This window comes from Mus caroli, chromosome 13, assembly GCF_900094665.2.
Source record: "Mus caroli chromosome 13, CAROLI_EIJ_v1.1, whole genome shotgun sequence".
Classification (NCBI taxonomy): Eukaryota; Metazoa; Chordata; class Mammalia; order Rodentia; family Muridae; genus Mus; species Mus caroli.
Window position 1 is genome coordinate 76,380,899 of NC_034582.1, and position 13,339 is coordinate 76,394,237.

A 13,339-nucleotide genomic window follows, 5' to 3' on the forward strand; every position below is an offset into this window, starting at 1 on the left:
GCCATTGGGATCAGGAAGGGAAATGCCATTGTGTAGTGTGCCATGTGAGCACCAAAGGGCAGTCAGACAAGATCAATAGCCATGGGCTTCTTTATCTTCTGCAAGGCCAAGTATCACAGCAGAGTCTGCATTGGCTTTGTTTGGCTTGGAGATGCATTATTTACCTTGTGGCAGTAGCCTATGTGGATAGTGAATGGTGTGAACGCTCATCCTATGTAAGCCCTGTCTGTGTAGATTTGTGAGAGAGCATTTGGGCTTGATCTCAGTACTCTGAGTATCACTCATTACTCTTGCCCTTTATTGTCTCTGACTATTCTAGTTTTAAACTGAGGACTGGAAGGACACATTATTTTAAAAGAACATCCAAAGATCAAGTTCAATGGGATCCCAGCTTATTTTTAGTGCACTTAACTATAACAACAAGTTGAGACATCATAGTAAAAACTCAGGTTCAAGATGATCAGCATTTTTTTAGTGTGAGGGAATTTGTTCTCACTCTGTGGGACCGGCTGACTTAGGTCAGCAGGATTGGTGGCAAGAGCCTTTACCCACTGGGTAATCCCACCAGCTCAACACTCAGTATTTAAAAGGAGGAGTCTTTATGAGCCAGTTCAATGACTGAAATGTCAAGAGAATTTTATTATGAGAAAAATTCATTTCTTAAGGTGAGTCCCGAACACATGTAACAATAATGAAAGTAAGCAATAAAAATAGAGAATTATGTTCCAGACTCTATTTTCCATGTTTTATTTCCAGAACTTCTTGACCGGTTATAAAAAGATTTCACATTTTTTTCCCTCAACGTGTTCCTAATATTAAGTACTCCAAACAAAGAATTTTTTGAAACCGAAAAAAGAACATCCATTGAAAAAATAAACTAGGAAGTCTAAATTACAAGGTAATCACTCTTAATTATCACTCTTAAAACACACAATATTTCTTACATATCTTTGATACACACACACAAACACACACACGCACAAACACACACACACACACTCAAACACACGTGTGCATACACAAAGGCACACAAACACGTGCACACAGGAACTAACAGGAAGAACACATAGCAATTGCACCTGAAGTGAGCTAAGCCACCACAATGTCAGCCCATGCATCCTCCGTGGATGAATGAGGGTTTCAGAGTCACTGCAAGATGTCAGCACTTCCCACATTCTGTTTCCTTTCTGCCCTTTCTTTTTTGTGGGAACTATACATTTCTGAATGTCACAACTTTCTCTTGAGATTTTAATAAAGTTACCAAGAAAGAGGATGCATATGAAGATTACCAGCAATGTGAGCCGTTTTTCATTCGCCATGTTCTCAGCTTAAATACAACCATTATAAAGGCTAAGTAAAGATGTAAAAGCCCATTAGTCATACTTGTTGCTATGTTATGGACAAAAGCATATAAATAGAAGAAAATCAAATTTCAAGATAGTACATGTCCAAAATAGTAAGAATTTGGTAATTAGTCCAGGTATAATTCTCTATGTGTGGCTGGCATCTCTATTAAGATTTACATAAATGATGAAGAAACATTTTTGATAGAGGAGAAAGCACTGATACACATGCGCAGGGGGTAAGCAGGCAGAAATGCCAGAAACAGGAAGGGAAGGAGAAGACAGCAATGCTTAGGCCATGGCATCAATACAGACACATGTGTACCTCACAGGCAGAGGGGAATTAGCCTGACTGACTAGCGTGGCAGGCTGAACATCGTGTGTTTAGGAGCTAGTGACTGAGAATCACAGTTGAAAAGATGGTATGGAGGGGGTTTCTTTCTGGAAAATAAAACAGTAAGCTGCAGAATTTGGCAGTTTTTGGCAAAATAACTAACCTGTGAATGGAAATTTCATGTTTCTGAGGAGAAACATGATTCTGAAGATACATATTTAACAAATATAACAGATAGTTAATGTTGAGAAAAGAAGGCAAAATTAAGATCAGAAAGTCAGTGAGGAGGGTTTGGGTATTGAGGCTATGGGCGGTAAAGATTAGACTTCTGGTCTGGGCAAAAATCTACAGAGTTCTGTATCAGGAAATGCAAAATTTCCTGGCAGCCACTGAAATTCGTTAACCTCAGCTGCTTCAAATCAAGCTCCTTAAGTTCCAGTTGTAGGGAACGCACGTGTATCCCCACTGGTAATTAAAGCGATGAAATGATTGCAGAGAGCAGTTCAACTGAAATGGAGAAGAGCAGAGAGAGGGAACAGCAGATGCTCAGTCCAGTCCCTGCAGACTGGAAGGAAAAGTGACTACCTTCCCTAAGTGACAGCAGGTCTCCATCCCACGGTTTTGGAGACTAACAAAGCTTGTCCTCACTGGGACTTGTGTGTCTGCCTTTGGGCCATGGCTTACCATGGATGGGACAGAATTCTTGCATCCTTAGGTGGCTGCTTGCCATGGCTGATGACTTTTGGCAACTTACTTGAGGGGTGACAATCATGTTCCCAGCTAACACCTTGGTTGGCTTACTGAATGTTGCTTCTTCTTTACATTCACAGGGCCCCAGCCCCAAGCCCCCCTCCCAAAGGAATTACTGTAGAACAAAGGAGTTTTACCAAGCAGGAACTCTCACTTTTCTAAAACTCCAGTGAAGTTCAGGATGTGTAGCCATCTGAGTCTTTCTGTTGGCATGTATAATACTCTTTGTGGCTCACCTCCCCCATCCCCAAATTTTAATGCAGCTCACTTTTCCTGAATGTCTCTTTAAGTCAAGATGTTTAGACAACAGCGGAGCTGGCAGACTATGACATTATATGCTGTATTATTCATTGTTTGGTGACTAGACTTCATATCTGTGGTAAAAATAAACTTCATGCCTCTCAGCTTATTTCAATCCATTCAGTGCTTTCCGGAATTGTTTCCTATAATAGCAGAGGTGGGGGTTCATTCATGAACTCTTACGAGATACTTTTACGAGCAGGCTGAATGAAGATTTCAATTTGCAAGAAGTATCACAGTTGTCTTAGGGACATTTTGAACATTAAGTGTCACTTTTCTGCTGGGCAGTGGTGGCGCATGCCTTCAATCCCTGCACTTGGGAGGCAGAGGCAGGCGGATTTCTGAGCTCGAGGCCAGCCTGGTCTACAAAGTGAGTTCCAAGACAGCCAGGGCTATGCAGAAGAACCCTATCTCAAAAAAAAAAGAAAGAGAGAAAGAAAGAAAGGAATGAAGGAAAGAAGAGAGAGAGAGAGAGAGAGAGGAGAGAGGAAAGAAAGAAAAAGAAAGAAAAAAAGAGTAACAAGAGGCACTTTTCTTCCACATACACATTTTTCCATCTAATTCTTTGGTGGTCATTTTTATGTTGGTACACCTTATGTCATCTCTTTCCTCGTAAAGATGGAGAAATTGATTTCCAGCCATACTGGTTCCAACTTTACTTCATAAGTGTACCAGTAGGTGTTGCTGTGTTAGCACTAATGTTGACTCTGCACAAACTTAGCTGGCCACTTTGTGGTGAGTAGGTTCCCCAACATCCTTAACGTGTACATTCTGTCCTCTGGCACTGCACGTGGAAGTTTTGGAGGCGCTATTGGCTGAAGAATCAGGGTTTGAGCAACAGGAGGATCTTTCCCTTGCTGTGTAAGTTTTATAGGAAGTGAAAGATGACCGATCAACAAAGGTGAATGTCTCTCTGTCTGGTAAAGTTTCCAGGTACAAATAATGGTTAAGACATTTATGCTAGACAAACAAAGAACACTCACAAGGGCCTATGCTCAATGATCTATACACGACTTGTTCTCTTGGGTGTTTATGGCAAACTGTGCTCATGATCCCAGATGTGGCAGCAACAAGTGAGGTCTTCCTATGTCATTGCTGTAGCCCCGACATCTCTACTGCTTATAGGGTGGGAACAGCAAGCATCACCACTTTTAGTTTTACCCAAAATTCCTGAGAAAACTCCCCAAGACTCAGACCAGTGAAATATTTGTTATTTCTATATTTAAAAGTTAAGAGTGTTGCAGTTAAAGCTATCACAATAATTTAACCACAGGCCATAACCCAGGGTTTCAGTGTATGCTTTGACAGGGCGAACACAGCTTGTGAACTTTAAGCTGCCTTTGCATCTGAAGTTTCATTCGTTAAGCAAACATGGAAAATTGAACTATGAAAATACAAACTATCAACACATATTTAATACTTTTTATTGGCTAAACACAGAGCCAAGACTTCAGACTGAAGACAGTTGCTTTGGCTTGAACACATGGTGTCCATAGTGGGAACTGTGTTCTGGTCCATAGTGCAGGGAAAGGCACTGGGCAGAGAGAGGAAGAAGCACAGCTTGTAAAGTAGAAGGGAGACAACGCTAGGAGGAACAGGAAGAACAAAGGGCAATGGGAAGCTGTTTGAGTTTTGTTTGCACAGCTCCAACAACTCAGAAATAGGAAGCAACAATGGTTTATTGAGCTTTTAACACATATGAACAGATTGCATGAGCCAGAAAGCATGTCTATTATTGTACAAATGACTCAGTGAACATTTTAAAATAATCCTTAATAAACCAATGAAGCCCTTCTGTTGTAGAAATCTCCTAGCACTTTCTAAATAGCAAAACAATACAGTGCTGTGAAAAGCAGAGTTTGGAGCTAAGTAAATAAAGTGGATCGTCTTTTTATATTATCTCACAATGGATTGTATTGATTTTTATAGTCATGTGATTTGTGATCTTTCCTCAGTCGCCTATCCACTACCCCTCCTTCCTTTTTCCTTCTCTCCAGACATCTTTGGCTCTGTATTTCTCAGTGGTGACATCTGGGGGCAATATCAGTTTATGCTGCATAGTGGAAGGAGATTTTAGAAGGTGAAGGAAAAGCACCAGACAAGCTCTCTCCCTGGAGAGTTTCATTACTGAAATGTGCTGAAGTCATGGGTGGTGAGTTGAAAATGTGGGGCTATATATTGGTTGGTAATCAGCTCAATGTTTGTCGTAACTGGAGAGTTAACAGTCTACTCATTCCCAGAACCATCGTGTGGAAGCTCACTTCAATTCAACTAAATGGGGCTTAATACAGATTTTACTCCCCTGCAATTTGGTTTCTTCCCCTCTGGCAAATTCTTAATCAGAATTTCCTACGATTTAGTAGCTAAATTAAAAATCTGTAAATTGTAGACAAATTCATGTATTGCAATGATACATCCATCAGCACAGAGGTTACATGGAGCATTCTTTATAGTGGATGTTCTAATGTACTAGTAAAAGAGTTAAAGTTTTTTTATAGTGGAATATTTTTAGATATAGCGACAAAGCATAAAGGAATACTTTATTTCTGAAGGAAAGACATAAAGGTAGATCCTTTTCCTCTCTCAAGAAAGAGTTGCTTTAGAAAGGAGTTAGGTGCAAAATACTCACTCGGCAATAAATAATTGAATTTATAAGCTGGAAGCTTGATGTGCACCCAGTGCCTTTTTGAGCTTCTCGCAAACCTTATTTCATTTAATCTTTACAGCAATGTAATGAGGCAGGTTTGCTGTTCCTCACTACCTGTATATCAGAGATCCAAATGTCAGCTAGGTCAACTATGTCACCCAGAGTTGGTCTGCTTGGCAGCTGGGCTACAGTCACTGCAGGGCTCTCTATACTGCTGTGCAATGTAGAGTTCGTATGTATTTGTGCCTTTAGTTTTTATTAATTTTACTTCCTTTGTGTTAAATGTTCATCTGAAACTGAGGTGATAATACATAGTTTAAGTCAGGCTGCTTGCCCCAGAGGCATTTGTAAAGCAAATTTCAGTGCCAATACATGAAAATAATATAAGAAATTTGAGAGAAGATTAAGTGGGAACAAGGAGGAGGAAATTCCTGAAGGAAAGTAAATTATATTCTGAATTAGAAAGCGCATAAAAGTTCCTAAATTAGGAAAGCAGAAGAGTGTGGAAATATTGTTATTAAAAAAAAATCCCTGTCACAAAAAGCCAGGACACTATACCACCTGAATATCTCTCAACAGTAGGACCACACTGGAATCTTCTAGAGTTCTTTCCTAAAATACAGATGCCTAGAAGTCATCTGACCAATTATATATTTTCTTTGCTACAATCATTTCTTTCAAGTTCTGCAGGGAACTTTGTGGGACCACAGGTATGGGGCATGGCACATTGCAGTTGTGTTGGCGTGCTAGAGTTAGGGTCAAGTAAGAACTGAACTTGAGTGGTCACTGTGCAGCCATACAAGATGTTCTGCTGTAAGACTTAATAGGCAATGTGTGCATTGGAGACATTCCCAAGCAGGCATTCATGTAAGAAGTATGATCATTTATAGGTTAGTTACCACAATGGAACATAAAAATTCAATAAATCTAGTCTCCTCTATTTTGAGTCTCATCAACATAGTAGGAGGTGTAACGAGAGCTGTATTATTCCCCATCTTTGTCAAAGAGCCTAAAGAACAGTCAACATGCCAATATTATGCAGAATCATGCTACTCTAGATTAAGAATAGCTAATGATTTCAAGTGGGGATGATACTTTTACCAGAAGTGAAATGAAAGGATTGACAAAAAAGCAATGGTATTTGATGAGCCTGAGCTGAGAGGGAGTGAGAGGCAAATGGTGGACAGGGGGAAGGAGGTGGGGCTAGAACAAGCGCTGTGAAGATTTAAGCTTGAGTGTGGTGATGTTCAGAAGGTTGACTTGTGGCCCTCTGTTATCCTGTCTCCAATCTGTTTTGGGGAAAACTGTGATAATAATTTAACACGTGGCTTCCAGCACTTAGTTCTATTGGCATTCTACACATGGCTAGTTGTCTTTTGTATTGTGAGTTTCTTAAGGAAAGGCCCACTTAAGTGATGATTAATGCAAGGCAGACACAGATGTATGAGATGCAAAGTAGATTAGCTTGTCTGTAGCATAGTTTGATTTTTTTTTTTTAAGTTCAATTCATTAAACTTGAAAGTATAACAAACTTACTGCTCTTGTTTAGCCTTCCCATAAACCCATGGGGCAAGCATTGCTATTTCTATTTTAGATATGGAGTAGAGGCTTACATTGACTATGGCACTTGATTAAAGTCACACAGTCAGTTGTTCAACTCTGAAGTCTCATCTATAACTGATTCCTGGCACAGCAGTGGCTCTTCTGTGTTTTGCAAATGACAGAGTCCCCTGAAGGCCCAGCCTGACAGTGTTAGGAAGGAAAGCCAAATGTGCCCAGAGTCATACATTTTTAATGGGTACCTGGTGACGTTAACAAGAAGCTAGTATTGACAACTGCTGCTCTGGATTGCGGGAAGCCCTGACTGCCAATGCTGCTTTATTTTGGCACTAGTTCAGATGTGACAGGAATGTAATGATGGCAGCACTTTATGGTTCTGAGAAAAATATGCATTTGTAGTCTTGCTAGACTAGATGGATTAGAGAAATGGGGATAGTGAAGCCTGCATCTTGGGGCTGGCAGATAGCTTGGTAAAGTATTTGCCACATGAACATGAAGACTTGAGCTCTATGCACAGAACCCATGTCAAAGCTGGTCATGGTGGAGCATGCCTGTCAACCCACTGCTGCAGAGGCAGAGAAACATCCCATTTCTCCTATCCTCTACATAGCCCCATCTTCAGTTCCAAGATTCAGTCTCAAAACCAAAGTAGACTGCACCTAAGGGAAGAAACCTCAGGGTCTTGTGATGGCTGATCTTGGTTGTCAACTTGCGAGGATGTGTAATCAACCAAAAGACAGCCTCTGGCCACTCCTGAGATGAATTTTCTTGATCAGATTATTTGAAGTAGGAAAATTCACCCTAAATGTGAGCTACACCTTTCAGTGTCAGCCAAGATAAAGCAGATGAGAGAAGACGTTCCTCCCTCCCTCTCTCCCTCTTCCTCCCCCTCCCTCCCTTCCTTTCTTCTTTTCTTCCATCTGTCCCCTTTCCCCTTCTATTCTAAATTTTGGTTGCCCACCTTCACTTAAGTTGATAAATTCATGTACTATATTGCTGCTATTGCTCGATTTCTTTGCTGATAGCATCTGCTACTTCTGGCTTACAATGTAGACTGAAGACCAGTGACTCTTCAGGAATTTTCCAGGCCTGCAGTTTTGGGACTTTTAAGGAATTCAGAACCCTCTAGAGAACCCTAAAACAGTTGTTTTTTGCTTCTATATGTGCACATGCATGAATGTCCTTACTTAAGTGCACCCTTACCAACTAAGAAAGTTGTATCTTTCCTTATTTGGCATTGTGTACATCTATTTAGAAAATCAGAACTTTGCTATGCATAAACTAAGTTATAGCCTATTGTAACCTATAAAGCACTTCTTGTAAATGATCTAATTTATTTTTCCATTTATATACAGTTTCTTAATGTAAATTTAAAAGATATTTTTTGTGCCCTGCTCTGTAAACATTCCCTTAATGCTTATTTGCATGAAAGAATTATTTTGGGTTCTATTTGTTTGTAGTATGTAGCTGTAAGCTGGGTTTGGGTGTCTACCTTTTGTGTAGTTTCTAACTTTTAATTTGTTAATATTCTAAATAAGTGTTAGAATCATGCTTTTTATACCCTACTTTCCAAATAAATTCTCTTTACTAAAAAAAAGAAAAAAAAGAAAAGAAAATTAGAACTTCCACAAAGCTTTGCTTCTATGGATGTTGGAAGCGCTATTTGGCCATCTACAGAACCTCCAGCCTCCTACTGACCCCAGAAACTAGAGCTGCCATTTCCTCCAAGCTCTGTTTTGCTTTGCCACCCTGACAAGCCAAGTTTTTGCACCAGGCCTGAGTCTTCTAGAAGGTTTTTCCCTCTTAGGTCTCCTCAGGTTTTCTGATGTGTGCTCTCATATTCTCTTCCTTGCTGAATCACATTCATGTTGCTAATTTGTCTACTGCAAACATCAGGAAGGAAAAATTAATACTTATAGGATATATTAACTACTATTTTGTATCATGGGAAAAAGCACCCAGTGAGAAATAATTTAAGGAATAAGGGTTTAGTCTGGTTTACAGTTCAAGGAATACATTCTATCATGGCATGGAAGACAGGGTAGTAAAGGTTGGCGGTCAGGTATTTCTTGTATATTTAGGTATATCCTGTATTTCTAGGAAGCAGAGAATAATAAATGCTAGTACTCAGATAGCTGGCTTTCTTCTTTTTGCTCAGTCCAGGACCTCAACCTATAGAATGGTTTCACCTATAGCTAAGGAAGGTCTTCTCATCTTAACCAACCAAATCTAGATAATCTCTCATAAGCATGATCACAGACTTGCATTCTAGATGTTTCTAGAACCTGTCAATTTGCCAGTCAATGTGAACTGTCACAAGTCTACCCCTTGTCAACTTGATGTTCAAACATACCATAATTTCACACTTTTAATCTCTATAGGTTTGTGGCCATCTTATAACACACAATTTATTCAGTCCAACTTAGTGACAACTCTTACTCTTCTTCAACAAGTCCAATATTTTCTAAATGTATAAATGGAGCTATCTTCTGAGATACATGTACACCCTTAATCGTGAACCCTTAATATATGCTACCAATTACAATTGCATAGAGTAAATATTTTCCTGCCCAAAGGGAAAGATGAGGTAGAACAAAGAATGATCAGACAAAAACAAGGTCAAAACACTGCAGGGGAAAACCAAATTTTGCAGCTTCATATCTGGTATTTGGAACTTGTGATGGAGTCATCTGTGTTCCATAACAGTTGAGTAGTCCTGTTCCTCCAGTTATAATGACTAAAGCTCCCTTCCATGGTGATGGCATTTCTCAGTAGATGTCTCATTAATCTAGCATCACCAGGATCTTCAGGTGCCAATTGCATCCAAATCCCACTCAGTTTCCCCTTCGAGCCTCATTGAGAGCTTCTGACTCTACAACATAGTGGCTGACATCAGCAGCTGTCTAGAACCATTGTACAGGACTCTATGATACCACATTTAATCCTTCATGCCTGTAAAAATTTTATCCATGGGGATAATGCTGTCAAGATCTGCTGACAGCTTAAGATGGAGCCTGCTCTCTTGGATTACAGTTGCATCAGACTTTGTGGCCTGACCCTGAGAGTATTCCTCGGTAGTTGCTTTCCAGGATCAAGAAGTTCCGGTATTTGGTTAGTAAGATTCTAAGTTTAGGCTCTCTCTTTTCAAATGAATTTTCATGTTTAAATGATGGAGCCATAGATGAGTTAGCATTTCCTCTCAGGTCACCTTTTCTGTTATGCCATTATAAAACACCAGATTTTGTTTTAAAGATACTCATCTTAACAGTTACAGCAGCCCTTTATCTGCCTCTCCTTGTCTAATCCTTTAACTTGTTCTTGCACCTCTCCTTGCTAATGTTTTTTCTTACCTTTCTGCAGAATCTGTGTCTCTCTCACACAGACCTGGATGAGAGCAGTGAACAGGAATCATAACATATATTAACCAGTGTCTGGCTTTGGAATTGCCTCCACCAGATAACTTAGTTTTTTACTTAAAACCTCTTCCTTTCTCAAGTTCTCAGGGAACAGGCAAAATGCTATTACGTCATCTGCCAATCACACAAATGGCTTACTCCCATGCCTAGGTATTTTATGGAGTCTGTTTTCTTTGTAAACCTCTTGAGCTGGATACTCTCTGTTGACATTTCTCCCAGCATCTTGTCCTTCCCATTATAGTGTCTCCAATAATCTGCGCATACAATATTCAAAGGCTTTTCTAGTTCAAAGATTCACACTCTTCTATGTTTCTCTGACAAACTAATTACAAAGACCAATGGACTAATAGCCTATCATAGGAATGCCCCACACTCACCTTTTGTCATTTCCCAATTGTTGGAGCAAAATACTTGATAAGAGGGAATTTAAGGAAGCAAGTTATCATTTTGGTTTACTGTACAATGGAAAAGTTTCCACCATGGCATAGTGAATATGGTGAGAAGGGTAGCAGACCAACTGGTCAACTTGCAGCCAGTCAGGAAGAAGGCAGATCTACCAGTCTGCTTGTTTTCTGACTCAGTCTAGGACCCTAACTCATGAAATAATGTAATCCATAGTTAATTAAGGTGGATCACCCCCTCAGTGAGTTCAGTTCTAAATAATCCCCCACAGGCATGACTAAAGGCTTGCTTGCTAGGTAGGTTTACATTTTGTCAAGTTGACAAACAACATTAACAAGCATACATAGTACTTGTGGAAATAGCGCACACATGTGCACAGACACAGACAGACAGACAGACAGACAGACAGACACACACACACACACACACACACTCTCACACACACGCAAACTGGCAGGAAAAAAATCTCATTTCTCCCTGATTTCCTTCTGGATCAGTCACTTTTCCTTCTCAGACAATATACTCTACTTTAGAACCTGTGTAAGTGTGGTGAGGTCATGGTTGCCTAGCGATAAAGCCATTTGCTTCTTTCCCTGATAGAAAGCTGTGCATATTCTCATTTCCTTCATAGATCTCCTATATATGAAAGCAATGTATTTTATAAATTAAAAACAATGTATTTTATGAACTCAGCCTTTATTACTATTATATCAATTGGTCACAAAATCGTATTTTTCTCATTTTTATAATCTTCTACTGGTTGTGCTAATGCATGCCTACTGCTTCTTTCTTACTGCTTCTGCTCTCTTCTAGTGATATTAAATTTATTTTTCAAGTCTTTCACCAAATTATGAGTTTAAGAAAATGTGTTTAGATATGTGATCATCATGGGAGTAATTAACTATTTGACCGAATTTAAGGCCCATTCTATGAGATGAAACCCATGCCTAACACTGCTTTAGGTGGCCAAGAACCTAAGACTAGATAGGCCATAGGACTAAAGAAATATGAAATATGGCTGTTCTGTTAAAGGAGCTTAGCAAAAATAAAATAAAATAAAATAAAATAAAATAAAATAAAATAAAATAAAATGACTCCTAACAATGTTCTGCTATACTCAAAGACCAGTGACTTCCCCAGAGGCCATGATCAGAGAAGCTGTCTCCTGCAATAGATGGGAATTAATATACAGACACACAACTGGACAATGTGCTGAGAGGGATAGACTGGATTAGTTAAGGTTCTCTAGAGTAACAGAACTTATATTATGAGTCTCTTTATATAGAAAGGGGTTATTAGATGACTTTCAGGCTGTGGTCTAGCTCACCCAACAATGGCTGCCTATACACATACCGTGCAAGGACCCAGTAGTTGATTAGTCCAAGAGGCAGGAAATCTCAGCTGATCTTCAGTATACTCTGGAATCCTGAAGAAGTAGGCTCTAATGCCAGTGAAGTAATGGCCTTGCTAGCAAAGCCAGAGCAAGTAAGCAAAGAACAAAAGCTTCCTTTTCATTCGAGCACGTGTAGCTCCAATTAGAAGTGGGTTTTCCCAGCCCAAAGATCCAGATTAGAAGTTGATCTTATTTCAAATTAAGCAAAACTTCCTTCTGTTGTGCCCTCTATTTTTAGGTTTTAGTTAATTCTAGATGTACTTAAGTTGACAACCAAGAATGGTCATTAGAGTCCTTGGAATCCTTAGTCTTAAATGGAATGTATGCCTCTATCAAATCTCTCCCCTCAGGCTTATGAAACTTTGCAGGAAAGAAAGTAGAAAGAGTGTAAGAGCCAGTGGGATGGATGACACCATGGCAACAGTGTCTTTTAGACACAGCATACTGAAGCACATATGAACACTCAGAGACTGTGGCAGCAAGCACAGGGCCTGTACAGATCTAAGTCAGATAAGATCCCAATTTGGAGAGAAGGATGTGGATAAGAGTTGCCATCCCTAATCAAGAAGCAGTCTCCACTTAACAACCACTCACAAAGGAAAAGTTAGTTCTCTTCAATGGAGTCTCACTGTGTATATAAACCATATTTAAGGGCAAGCCCCATACACAGCAGTGATGACCAACACAAAACAAACTCAATGGTGCTTGTGCATAGCTTCCGTCTTATATTTTTTTTTGTTTGGGGATTTTTATCTTACTGGAATTTTGTTTATATGATTTTGTATTTAGTGATTTTATGTGTGTGTTTGTGTATTTTTGTGCTCTTTTATCCTATTCAATATCGTTATTTATTACTATTAACACTTTAAATTTGTGTGTTTTTAAAAGAAGGTATGGAGTTGAATGAGCAGGCAGGTGGGAAAGATCAGAGAGGAGTTGGGGGAAGGGACTGTGACCAGAATATAATGTTTGCATTTTTAATTAAAAAAAGAGAGAGAGGCTGGGCGTGGTGGCACACTCCTTTAATCCCAGCACTTGGGGGGCAGAGGCAAGTGAATTTCTGAGTTTGAGGCCAGCCTGGTCTACATATTGACTTTCAGGACAGCCAGGGCTACACAGAGAAACCCTGTCTAGAAAAACCAAAAAAAAAATAAAATTAAAAAAATAAAAGAAAGAAAGAAAGAGAGAGAGAGA